Source organism: Acipenser ruthenus, chromosome 7, assembly GCF_902713425.1.
Source record: "Acipenser ruthenus chromosome 7, fAciRut3.2 maternal haplotype, whole genome shotgun sequence".
NCBI classification, from domain to species: Eukaryota; Metazoa; Chordata; class Actinopteri; order Acipenseriformes; family Acipenseridae; genus Acipenser; species Acipenser ruthenus.
Window position 1 is genome coordinate 569,874 of NC_081195.1, and position 13,796 is coordinate 583,669.

General features: G+C 47.9%; 1 protein-coding gene across 3 annotated transcripts in view; it reads left to right on the plus strand.

Moving 5' to 3' along the window:
- LOC117415464 (leucine zipper putative tumor suppressor 2 homolog) overlaps window positions 1-13,796 on the plus strand; it is a 41,870-nt gene that overhangs the window by 16,701 nt on the left and 11,373 nt on the right. The window contains exon 1 of one of the 3 annotated variants that reach the window (XM_034025853.3): window positions 4,577-4,773. The exons of the other annotated variants lie outside the window; for them this stretch is intronic. The gene's annotated coding sequence lies outside the window, so the exon portion shown is untranslated. Of the gene's footprint in view, window positions 1-4,576; window positions 4,774-13,796 lie in introns of those variants that run through there. 3 annotated transcript variants of the gene reach the window in all.

Here is a 13,796-nt window from a genome sequence, read left to right on the forward strand (position 1 = left end):
AATAAACCCAGATTCTTTTTATCCACACACTCCCAGTGCAGTGCAACAATGTTTACTTACAGCTAGCGTGAATTCAGATGAGGATGCGAAAGCAAGCAAGGAAGGGATTGGGATGAAAATTGAAAAAAGGAAGGAGAGATGCAAACAAGGACACAGGGCTGTCTCAGCTGAGTTCTGTATATTGTTGCAAGTTTTAACAGGCAGGATCAGGGCCTCCTGAAATCGGATGCTGTAGCTTTAAGGCTTCTCCTTCCGTTTCCTCAGCAGCTGGTAGCCATCATTCCCTGGACTCTGATCTCATTGTCTGGCATAAACTGAACTTTCCACACAGGGAGGCACAGGGATGCACACACAGGCACACAGGGATGCACACACAGGGAGGCACACAGGTACACAGGGATGCACACACAGGGAGGCACACACAGGCACACAGGGATGGACACAGGTATGCAGGGATGCATGCATAGGGAGGCACACACAGGGATGCACACACAGGCACACAGGGAGGCACACACAGGCTCACAGGGATGCACACAGGTATGCAGGGATGCATGCATAGGGAGGCACACACAGGGATGCACACAGGTATGCAGGGATGGACGCATAGGGAGGCACACACAGGCACACATGGATGCACACAGGTATGCAGGGATGCACGCACAACGATGCACACACACACAGTGAAGCTGGTTATCAGACTCGCTGATCTGACAGAACATTACTAAAAGTTTAGTTCCAGGGTGGTGGCTGGGCTTCCATCAGTGGTAAAACTGGGATTTGAACCCCCGTCCTCTGCTTCAACTGATAGACTGCTCTACCCCGACCCCCTCGTAATCTGTGCCGAGGACCCCCACCGGCTCCTCTCCCTCTGCAGAGTGAAGTGGCAGGACCCCCACCGGCTCCTCTCCCTCTGCAGAGTGAAGTGGCAGGACCCCCACCGGCTCCTCTCCCTCTGCAGAGTGAAGTGGCAGGACCCCCACCGGCTCCTCTCCCTCTGCAGAGTGAAGTGGCAGGACCCCCACCGGCTCCTCTCCCTCTGCAGAGTGAAGTGGCAGGACCCCCACCGGCTCCTCTCCCTCTGCAGAGTGAAGTGGCAGGACCCCCACCGGCTCCTCTCCCTCTGCAGAGTGAAGTGGCAGGACCCCCACCGGCTCCTCTCCCTCTGCAGAGTGAAGTGGCAGGACCCCCACCGGCTCCTCTCCCTCTGCAGAGTGAAGTGGCAGGACCCCCACCGGCTCCTCTCCCTCTGCAGAGTGAAGTGGCAGGACCCCCACCGGCTCCTCTCCCTCTGCAGAGTGAAGTGGCAGGACCCCCACCGGCTCCTCTCCCTCTGCAGAGTGAAGTGGCAGGACCCCCACCGGCTCCTCTCCCTCTGCAGAGTGAAGTGGCAGGACCCCCACCGGCTCCTCTCCCTCTGCAGAGTGAAGTGGCAGGACCCCCACCGGCTCCTCTCCCTCTGCAGAGTGAAGTGGCAGGACCCCCACCGGCTCCTCTCCCTCTGCAGAGTGAAGTGGCAGGACCCCCACCGGCTCCTCTCCCTCTGCAGAGTGAAGTGGCAGGACCCCCACCGGCTCCTCTCCCTCTGCAGAGTGAAGTGGCAGGACCCCCACCGGCTCCTCTCCCTCTGCAGAGTGAAGTGGCAGGACCCCCACCGGCTCCTCTCCCTCTGCAGAGTGAAGTGGCAGGACCCCCACCGGCTCCTCTCCCTCTGCAGAGTGAAGTGGCAGGACCCCCACCGGCTCCTCTCCCTCTGCAGAGTGAAGTGGCAGGACCCCCACCGGCTCCTCTCCCTCTGCAGAGTGAAGTGGCAGGACCCCCACCGGCTCCTCTCCCTCTGCAGAGTGAAGTGGCAGGACCCCCACCGGCTCCTCTCCCTCTGCAGAGTGAAGTGGCAGGACCCCCACCGGCTCCTCTCCCTCTGCAGAGTGAAGTGGCAGGACCCCCACCGGCTCCTCTCCCTCTGCAGAGTGAAGTGGCAGGACCCCCACCCGCTCCTCTCCCTCTGCAGAGTGAAGTGGCAGGACCCCCACCCGCTCCTCTCCCTCTGCAGAGTGAAGTGGCAGGACCCCCACCCGCTCCTCTCCCTCTGCAGAGTGAAGTGGCAGGACCCCCACCCGCTCCTCTCCCTCTGCAGAGTGAAGTGGCAGGACCCCCACCCGCTCCTCTCCCTCTGCAGAGTGAAGTGGCAGGACCCCCACCCGCTCCTCTCCCTCTGCAGAGTGAAGTGGCAGGACCCCCACCCGCTCCTCTCCCTCTGCAGAGTGAAGTGGCAGGACCCCCACCCGCTCCTCTCCCTCTGCAGAGTGAAGTGGCAGGACCCCCACCCCCTCCTCTCCCTCTGCAGAGTGAAGTGGCAGGACCCCCACCCCCTCCTCTCCCTCTGCAGAGTGAAGTGGCAGGACCCCCACCCCCTCCTCTCCCTCTGCAGAGTGAAGTGGCAGGACCCCCACCCCCTCCTCTCTGCAGAGTGAAGTGGCAGGACCCCCACCCCCTCCTCTCTCTCTGCAGAGTGAAGTGGCAGGACCCCCACCCCCTCCTCTCTGCAGAGTGAAGTGTCAGGACTCGGCTGGGCTTTCCAAAGTATTTGCAGAGCTGTCGTTATGCACAGGCTCATTTCTTCCTGTGCGGCTCAGTGATCTGGAGCTGTGCTGCTAGGAGCCCGAGCAACCAGCGGCAGATCATCAAATCACTCATTTTTAAGGGATTAGGCAGGATCTCGCAGGCTTTTGTCAGGAATTGTATTAGTTTTCTTCAAAAAAAAAAAAAAAAAAAAAAAACAAATAAGTAAGCCTTTTAATAAAATAAGTTTTCATTTGAGGACACATTTATTTAATATTTTTGTAAAACAGAGCCTGACTTTTTTAATTAACTTGAACTGCTGAAAAGAAATGCTGTCGAGATTGGAAGTGTTAGCTGTGAGTCAGTGGTTTTGTTCTTCTCCTGAGTGTTTCTTGTTTTGGACCCCTCTGACCCTGTCTGAAATGGTATCCATGCTGGATGGTTCCAGTGTAACACGTGATGGTATCCATGCTGGATGGTTCCAGTGTAACACGTGACTGTATCCATGCTGGATGGTTCCAGTGTAACACGTGATGGTATCCGTGCTGGATGGTTCCAGTGTAACACGTGATGGTATCCGTGCTGGATGGTTCCAGTGTAACACGTGATGGTATCCATGCTGGATGGTTCCAGTGTAACATGTGATGGTATCCATGCTGGATGGTTCCCGTGTAACACGTGATGGTATCCATGCTGGATGGTTCCAGTGTAACACGTGACGGTATCCATGCTGGATGGTTCCAGTGTAACACGTGATGGTATCCATGCTGGATGGTTCCTGTGTAACACGTGATGGTATCCATGCTGGATGGTTCCAGTGTAACACGTGATGGTATCCGTGCTGGATGGTTCCAGTGTAACACGTGATGGTATCCATGCTGGATGGTTCCAGTGTAACACGTGATGGTATCCGTGCTGGATGGTTCCAGTGTAACACGTGACGGTATCCGTGCTGGATGGTTCCAGTGTAACACGTGACGGTATCCGTGCTGGATGGTTCCAGTGTAACACGTGACGGTATCCGTGCTGGATGGTTCCAGTGTAACACGTGATGGTATCCATGCTGGATGGTTCCAGTGTAACACGTGATGGTATCCATGCTGGATGGTTCCAGTGTAACACGTGATGGTATCCATGCTGGATGGTTCCAGTGTAACACGTGATGGTATCCATGCTGGATGGTTCCAGTGTAACACGTGATGGTATCCATGCTGGATGGTTCCAGTGTAACACGTGACTGTATCCATGCTGGATGGTTCCAGTGTAACATGTGGAAGGAGCTTGCTTGTATTGCAGTTCTCAGAACCTGGATGCACAAAGAGCCCGTGGAAGCAGCAGCTCATTGTAGACTTGCCCTGCTCACATGATGTGAATTCAATTCCTGCCCAGAGTCTGTTCATGTGGAAGGTATAGCTTGGGCTAAACGTGTTGCAATTAAACTGTACTCCGCATTTCAAACTGGGCGGCTTTGAGGAGATGAATCTTTGGCTGGGGTCCAGAGAAAATGATACTCTCATCTTTTTTTTTTTTTTCCCTGGTTAAAGCAGTCGCAGTTTGAATTCTTTGATATTTTAATTATATTTTGTATTTGAATCCTGCAGTGTCATCTCTCCCACAGATATATCAGTACATCACAAAAACAGATCATTAGACTATCCAAAATGTAATAATAAATAAATAGCCTACTAATGATTATGGAAGTAGCAGTAAAACTATAGCTCCTCCTGGATTAATATTTATCAATATATATATTTTTTTCTGTCCAAGTTTATTGAAATCTGTAGTGGACTTCTGTTTGTATATGGGTAGAAAGATACAGTTTTACAATTAAAGCTTTAACCTTAAAAGAAGAGACCGAGGCACCAGACCCCCCCCCCCCCCCCCTTTCCTTGTGTCCTGCGGCTGGTAACGAGAGAAGCTTTAAGGGGGCCGGACTCCACAGGGTTATTCAGAGTCGCTCTGACAGGAGAGAGAAAGTGTGAGAGAGAGGAGGAGGAGATGGAAAGGGGCGGGTGCAAGTGCAGGCATTAGGAGAGGAAGGAGCTCTCATTCAAACTCCAGCAGTGGACGATTCTGACGGAACGGCACTCGTTTGAAACACAAAGAAAAGTTAGAAAAATCTATCTAAAAGAAGCGGAAGAAACGCAGTGTAGCGTTTGGATTGGGAGTGTTTCAGCCAGACAGAGGATTCAGAAATGATGGAGGCAGAGAGCGGTATGTGATTGAACACCAAGCTCACTGAGGGGGAGAGGGGAGAGCTGCAGAAGGGAAAGTTAACTGTGTGTGCGGGGGGGTCAGAAAAAACAACCCAGACTGAAGCTTTGGGAACACAGCCACCCACTCATGGGGCAGAGCAAATCAAAATGCAAGATTAAACTTTGTGCAGGATTCTGTTTTGAGTTAAAAAGAAAAATAAAAAATCCTTTTGAAACATGCATGGTCTAAAAAAAAAAACAAAAAAAAACTACAAAACATTGTTGTGAGCAAAACATTGTTGTGACTGTAAAGCAATTTCAATCCACTTTGTGGTTATTTTGTTTATTTAGGCAGATTTAACACTACAGCGTTAATGTCTAGTTATTTTTTTCTTCAGGGTTTTGCTGAAAGTTGAAATCTGAGAGAAATCCTTGAATTTGAGCTTTCAGGGAAATGAATGTAATCACAGCACAAAGGGTGCGTGACATTCTGAGCAGATCAGCAGATCAGAATCCATTGCACAGAGCTGTTAAAACTGCTGGATGGACACAGTGGTGGTACAGTTGTAGTGTAACGTAATGACGTGGTCCGTATTAAAACCCACCGTTTTTAGAAGGTGAAGGATTGAGAGCGGTGAATTGGTTTTGTAGTTTGGTAACGGATTAGCTTGTCCACAGATTAAAAATTGGAACTGTGCTAGGATTGCCTGGGATTAGGGTTAGGGTCAGAGCTAAAAGGCAGGGGAGTCAGTTAGGGTTAGGGTTCGGGTTCAGGTTAACATTTTGCTGCCCAGTGTCCAATATATTTGAGAAAATAGGCATTAAATAGGTATGGGGAACATACCCAGGGCAGTAAAGGGTTAAAGTAAAGACTGGGGGATACTGAGGTGAAGATACTACTTTTTCCTCTTTTTTTTTTTTTTTCTAATGCAGACCAACAATTTTTTCAGTGTGATCCTTTGGGGATAAATCACTTCCCACCCAAGTCTCAGTCCCACCCAGCTGTAAAACAAGGTGCTTCTGTCCCTCTGTGGAAAGGAGATGTGACTAGCTTGGGGAATTCTTTCAAAGGCCCCAGAGGAGTCAAGCGATTTTGAATCTTGCTAAGTGAGCTCTGCTCCTGTGAGTCAGACTTGGAGCTGCCCAAGCAGAGGAATCCTGTGCAAGGGTGATCGTGTTGCAGTTTGTTCACACCATGCCCAAGCAGAGGAATCCTGTGCAAGGGTGATCGTGTTGCAGCTTGTTCACACCATGCCCAAGCAGAGGAATCATGTGCAAGGGTAATGGTGTTGCAGCTTGTTCACACCATGCCCAAGCAGAGGAGTCCTGTGCTAAAGTAATGGTGTTGCAGCTTGTTCACACCATGCCCAAGCAGAGGAATCCTGTGCAAGGGTGATCGTGTTGCAGCTTGTTCACACCATGCCCAAGCAGAGGAGTCCTGTGCAAGGGTGATCGTGTTGCAGCTTGTTCACACCATGCCCAAGCAGAGGAGTCCTGTGCAAGGGTGATCGTGTTGCAGCTTGTTCACATCATTGCAGCTTCAGATCCCGTCCAGGAAGGAAGACACTGGCCTCCTGTCACAGGGCTGCCTTTTTGTCATGTACAATGAAATTGGTGTCATTTTGTGTTGCAGGCATGTGTTTCTGTTTTACATTGGGCAGCGTACTCTCTGGCTGCAGGGTCGCTTGCCAGCAACATTGCAAGATCGCCAACATTGTAAGAAAACTGAGATCACACACTCTGCCTTTCCCCTGATCTCAATTAATCCTGAGCTTTCATATAGGAGTTTGATTTCCAGCAAAATGCTCTTTTAGTAATGGAGAGATGACATTGACGGATGCATTTTGGTTGTTTTTGTGAAACGAATGCAGATCTATTTCTGCAGATGTCCTCTTCTTCCCAATGGCTCTGCTGCACACTGCGTATAAAAGATGAAGCAGGGCTTTCACTCCTGACCTGTGACCATGGAGTTCAGAAGGGTGACACTAAACCGTTTTCAAATTCTTTTAACCAATCATGCAATAAATAACACCTTCCTCTTAGGCTGCAGTGTCACACTGCTGGGTTTAGTGACGGCAGTGGAGCGCCCGAGCCGGCGCGGTGCTCATTCTACCTCTTCGGTTCTTGTTGCTGCCGGGGAGGAGGGAGAAAGGGAACCTCTGGGACTCCTTTAACCTTCCTGTGCTTCTGCTCTTGTGGAATCACTGGCATTGTTTCACGTTCCCAGACCTGCCTCCCAAGAGGCAGCTGAAATCTCCTCAGTAAAAGAACTTCATGAGTCCAAGATTTAGTTAATAGGGTGGGGGGGAACCGTGAGTCACTAGGGGAAATTTACTGTATGAAATGCCCATAACCTGATCAAAGAGGGCAAAATCAACTAAGAAAACACTTCAAAGAAGTATAATACTTTATTCCTAAACAGACACTGAACAGACTTTCTTTTGGCAAAAGAAAAAGGAAGTGTGGTGTGGAAGCAGTGATGTGTCTAAACGTGTCTCTGTGAGGCAACAATTCTGGGAAAGACTAGTTTGCCTTTGTAACTTTCTTGTGTCCTAATGTCCAGAAAGCATGTGTTAATTTACTACAGAGTACCTGAAAAGAAACAGACAAGTCTACATTGGGGAACCCTTTTCAAATAAGTGTGTTACTGGACTTAAAACCAGATAGAAAAGTCAAGCACAGTACAAGACCAGTGCATTACTGTACATTGAGTCCCACCAGATGATAATGCATCAAGATTAGCAAATGTTGGAATGTGCGTCCAAATGAGCTCCTTTTAGTTTACTCTGTTTCAGAAAAAAACTGTTGTCTCTTGTTTATTTTATTGAAGTTTCTTCTGCTTCAGTGCATGTCTTGGGGCAGGTGTGTGATGGACAGCACTGGGGCCCAGTTTCAGTGCATGTCTTGGGGCAGGTGTGTGACGGACAGCACTGGGGCCCAGTTTCAGTGCATGTCTTGGGGCAGGTGTGTGACGGACAGCACTGGGGCCCAGTTTCAGTGCATGTCTTGGGGCAGGTGTGTGACGGACAGCACTGGGGCCCAGTTTCAGTGCATGTCTTGGGGCAGGTGTGTGACGGACAGCACTGGGGCCCAGTTTCAGTGCATGTCTTGGGGCAGGTGTGTGACGGACAGCACTGGGGCCCAGTTTCAGTGCATGTCTTGGGGCAGGTGTGTGATGGACAGCACTGGGGCCCAGTTTCAGTGCATGTCTTGGGGCAGGTGTGTGACGGACAGCACTGGGGCCCAGTTTCAGTGCATGTCTTGGGGCAGGTGTGTGACGGACAGCACTGGGGCCCAGTTTCAGTGCATGTCTTGGGGCAGGTGTGTGATGCACAGCACTGGGGCCCAGTTTCAGTGCATGTATTGAGGCAGGTGTGTGATGGACAGCACTGGGGCCCAGTTTCAGTGCATGTATTGAGGCAGGTGTGTGATGGACAGCACTGGGGCCCAGTTTCAGTGCATGTCTTGGGGCAGGTGTGTGACGGACAGCACTGGGGCCCAGTTTCAGTGCATGTATTGAGGCAGGTGTGTGATGGACAGCACTGGGGCCCAGTTTCAGTGCATGTATTGAGGCAGGTGTGTGATGGACAGCACTGGGGCCCAGTTTCAGTGCATGTATTGAGGCAGGTGTGTGATGGACAGCACTGGGGCCCAGTTTCAGTGCATGTCTTGGGGCAGGTGTGTGACGGACAGCACTGGGGCCCAGTTTCAGTGCATGTATTGAGGCAGGTGTGTGATGGACAGCACTGGGGCCCAGTTTCAGTGCATGTCTTGGGGCAGGTGTGTGATGGACAGCACTGGGGCCCAGTTTCAGTGCATGTATTGAGGCAGGTGTGTGATGGACAGCACTGGGGCCCAGTTTCAGTGCATGTATTGAGGCAGGTGTGTGATGGACAGCACTGGGGCCCAGTTTCAGTGCATGTCTTGGGGCAGGTGTGTGACGGACAGCACTGGGGGCCAGTTCAGGATGAGGACTCTGCTCTCCACAGTTGGGTGCTTCGGGACTCTGTGTATCTTTTGTTAGCTGCTCTCTCCTTCGCTGACGCTCTCACATCAGGCTCTCCCACATTTGTTTTCATTACCGACCCTGTAAACTAGAGCTATCTCTTCAATGAGTTCCTTCAGCCTGCTGAGATCTGCATCAGCGCTTTTAATATGAAACAGCAGGAGCAGGAGGAGGAGATGGGGGGCTACCCTAAAGACCTTTCTGGAAATGAGAATGCAACCGCAAATAGTCTTGCAGAATTACAAACAAATAACTAGGCTTGCTACTTTTCAATATTAATCGGTAAAGTTTGTTAAACATCAAATTCCCTGAAATAAATTTATATACGATCAACGTCTGGAAAACCACTCGCTATTTTTTATTTTCTTACCAAAAATAATCATTTAGAAATCTTCTGTAGCTTGTGTAGTTTTTATACTTGCTGTCTGTCCCGTCTCTGTTCCGCTCTGAATGGCTGGGGGTCGCTGTCAGTCAACTCAGTGGTCCGTTAGTACTGTAGTTTCATCCTGTTCTGACAGATCTCATTGGCTGAAACAGCAATAGAATACTCTCATTCGTTTAAATGACTGTCAGTCATCAAGACCGACTGTGCACTTTCATTTGCCACCTACAGCGCCTGTCATTCAAAGCGCCTACTTTGAAATTAGCGGGTTAAGGTGTAGGTAAGCTTTTGCTAGTATAGGTATATACGGTGACAGCTACTAGTTTGATTTGAAAATGGGGTGCAAGAGGAAAACACTTAATGAGTATTGTGCACAATACCCTGATTGACGGCTGAAGTCTCTGCGGCAGCACGAAGCGGGCCAGTCTGCCTTGCCTCCAGTGACTTCTGTGAAAGTTAGTTGTGTTCACCTATCAAATGTTTTGTAAGTTTATGATATAAAAGTCTGTGTAATACACTTTTAGATGCTGTGTTTTGTACGGTTTATTTGAGACCATTTTTAAATTTGTGTAGGATATTTATCTTTACAAGGTATGCAGTATCTCTGCTGTAAACACACGTTATTTCAATTACAATGTTGGTAACCATGGTTTTGTTGCATGTTAAATATGATAAAGGGGGTTGGCTAAATGAGACGTTTTTCAGTGGCATAAAAAATCTTAATAATAGCCAAGGCTTTCTTTTTCTTGCTTGTTATTGGCATCAGAAAAGGACTCCATTCGATGGTTTACAAGAGCAAGAACAGACATTCACAGTTATTTTTCCTATACTGCTAGAGCGTTCTACAGCTCTGAGAGATGTCCTTTATAGACCTGTACTGTATATAGATCTGCAGTGCTGAAAGAGTCAGAGGTGACCCACTCTGTTTAAAAACAAACCTGAAAGTCTATACTTGCATTGCATCTCTTCTAAATGCATGCCACTCTGAATCTTCATAGTAATAATGTAATAGTGGTCCTATACTGTAGGAAAAGCCACTGTCCTTTGGTTGGGTGTGCCTGAGGAATGTGCGGGTCGCATTGTGTCATCCACATTAGGGGCTCTGCTTTAAACTCTCGGGCTGTATCCAATGTGACTGCTTGCTTAATTGGCCTCCTTTGTTCTTGAAGCAGAGCCATGGTTGTAGGGCAGAACCCAAGGCCGCTGTGATTGGTCTCTGTGTGTCACTTACCTGGTACTCGGTGCCCTGATAGGGCTTCCCCAGAGTGCTTTGGGAAGCTGCGCACTTTCTATTGTGTGCTGCTGCTCGCATGCCTCTACATGCTCCACTGCTGTTCTCTGGGTTGAGCTAGTGGGGCTTGAGAGAGCCTGTTCTTTGAAGCCACAGATTTTCATTTGTGTTGAAAGATGGCTTTGTAATAGTTAGCAACAAATAGTTATCTTCTCTTTCAGCATCATTCTGACTCGCTGAAAAGAAAAAACAGAAATAATTGAGCTGGTGTGAATGTTGCGGCGGGCTCAATGCTGTACCTGTGTAGCGATATTACCATGATCTTAGAATTGGCAACCATTTAGTGTTCCGGGTCTGAGCTGATTTAAACTCATACTGTACTCTGCAGCCCACTGGAGCTACTGGAATCCACTTTCTCACTCGTTGTTCTATTGTTCCCCCCACTAAGCTACTTCCCACGGCACCTTTGACAGGCTGTTTGAGACTGAACTTCCCTAGCCCATTACCAAGCAGCGTAATCTTGTATACCTCTGCAGCCCAGCTACTCAAACCCACGCCTTCAATTCCGAGCCGTGCACCCCGACCACTGGGCTAGTTTATGATCCAATAGTTTTGCAGTTCAGCCCGGTGCAGCGTGCTGTACATAGATGCCCCAATACGGGTGCTTGCCAGAAGAGTTGAAGACCAGTGTGAAACAGAAGACTGTAGTGATTGGCAGCTACTGTCCACCCAGATGGCAATTTCGGCCCCTGAATGCGCTTGGCTCTTTCTTTATGCATTTTTCCTGGAAGACCCACAAACCCCTGTAAAGAGGCAGAGACATCAACAAGGCTTCTGTTTATCTAAAGCCTATTTATCTATGTATAATTTTGTATGGTGCTTCCAGCTCATACTTCACTGAGGGATTAATAGAGCCCCGCTGCATTGAGATGCTAAGGAGCCAGCCTGCCCCCTTGTCAGGCAGACAGACACTCCCGCATTGAGGCTCTTATCCCAGCCTACAGCAAGTAGGCCTCTAAATACCATGACAACCGGGTGGGGGGGTTAGGGGTATGTGAAATGGAATGACAACAACAAGGTCGTAAAACTAAGCTGTAGAGTTTCTGATCCAATGAAAACTTTGTTTACACTCCTGTTTGTCTTTCTTTTTTTATGCCATGTCACTGCTGGGTTTTATTGACTCTATGAAGTAAATGGGACTTCAGGTCTTTACTGGGGGATAAAAAAGGGAACAAAGATTGGAGGCTCCAATGTTCCTAAATACTTCTTATTGGACAATATGATTTTAACGTAAATGCCCATGGAAAAAATATGTACAGTTAAAAAGTTTGACATTCAGTACTGGCATCATAAAAGCAATAATGACTGTGTCTGTATGACTATGCAACAGGGCTGCATCCTCAAAATTGGGTTTCTGCATTTTTGTTTTCACTTCTGCAGCCCCAGTCCATTTGCCTGTCCATTTGATTGATAAAAAAAAAATATGAAAATTTATTATATTTAATAATAGTGCCTTCTAACCAAATGATGGAAATCCGTATACATTCTAAATGTGTGTCTGCACCATGAAGACATGTGTTCTTTTCTATTCCAGTTGTGTGAGGGTACATTGTGTTTGTGAGTTGCACCGTGGGGTTGTCTACACCGGTGTTCCTAGCATTGCTGTTCAGTCCGGTGCAGTTTGGGGTACCTGCCCTAGTCTCTACCTGTTTTGTATCGTTAGCTGCAGTCGTGTTAATTAGCCACTTAATATTCTGCCTCTGCGACTCTTTGACCACCCAGGGTGAAGACGAGGTTTTACGACACTAGACATTGTTCGGCTGGAAACCTCCAGGATTGTAGATAAATGTAAAGCAACAAAGAGGGCGCTGCCTTTTCAAAGCAGGGGATTGATGGGATAACATGGCAGCGGTTTTACGACACTAGACATTGTTCGGCTGGAAACCTCCAGGATTGTAGATAAATGTAAAGCAACAAAGAGGGCGCTGCCTTTTCAAAGCAGGGGATTGATGGGATAACATGGCAGCCATTCGATTCTACTGCCCTCGGGCTGATCTCCAGAGCCGCTGGAAAGCTGGAGCAATCTAGGTAAAGTAGCTTGCTCAAGGGTACAGCAGCAGTGTCCCCCACCTGGGATTGAACCCACGACCCTCCGGTCAAGAGTCCAGAGCCCTACCCACTACTCCACACTGTAGCCATTCGATTCTACTGCCCCCGGGCTGATCTCCAGAGCCGCTGGAAAGCTGGAGCTTTTCCTTTCGCTCAGGTTGTCATTTTAAAACAAAAAACGTTGTAGCTTTTCCAAAGAAGAACGTTTACACATTTTGCCTAACAAATGTGCTTTTCTACTTTTTTCTATTTTTTTTTTTTCTATTGCCAAAATTTGGATTCTGTTCTGCACTTGGATCACTTTAAAAACACATTACGGCATTGGCAAAATAAACGACTGAGCAGCGAGTCAATGCAGTCTCTGTTTTATATTGTGAGCAGCACTCTGAGTGGGCAAATGGGCTGCACAAAGCAAGCGCCATGGAGAAGATGGTCTGCTGCCACAAGAGACAGGGTCAGCTGCACAACTGAACTTATTTCAAAGCGATCACAAATAAATCAAGGAAAGAGGTTTGTTAAAGTTGATCCATAAGGAGCAGGCATTGGTAATAATGGATTATACCCTGGTCAATGGAGAAACTCAAAACTCTCTCTTTCTCCTCTCTCTCTGTGTCTCTCTCCTCTCTCTGTGTGTCTCTCTCTGTGTCTCTCTGTGTGTCTCTTCTCTCTCTCTGTGTCTCTCCTGTCTCTCTCCTCTCTCTCTCTCTGTCTCTCATGATGTTTTTCTCTTTTTTTTCCAGTTTTGTTTAGTTGTTTTTTTTTTCAGAATGATGAAATAAGACAGCAATAGTTTTAGACATTCAGTGCTTATTTTGACATCCTCAATGCTGCAATTTTCAGGGAAGTATTTAAACCAAAAAAACTAAGTAGACAGACATGGAGTTGTGTATTCCTCAGTGCCTTGGTAGAATTTCTAAGCTCAGTAACAGCAAGTCTAGCAGCAGCCTCTAGTGCTGTTGTGTCATGTGAGAGCTGTGCAGGTTAGTGCTAGTCATCATTTCCTGTCATGTGACTGCTACATTCTGCTCTACTGCTGTTCTTTCAATGAGATTCTCAAAAATTAAAAAACAAAACAACCTCTTGTGCAAATGCCACACCATACTAAACTTCCCACTGTCCCGTTTCAGACAGGCGTATTATACAGGAAATCGTATCCAAACTGGAATTCAAACAGATCAAACAGGAAGGCATTTATAAGGAGAATTGAAAGTCCTTTTTAATTGGTTGAAACTATATATATATATATATATATATATATATATATATATATATATATATATATATATATATATATAAACTGGAAAAAGAGCAATT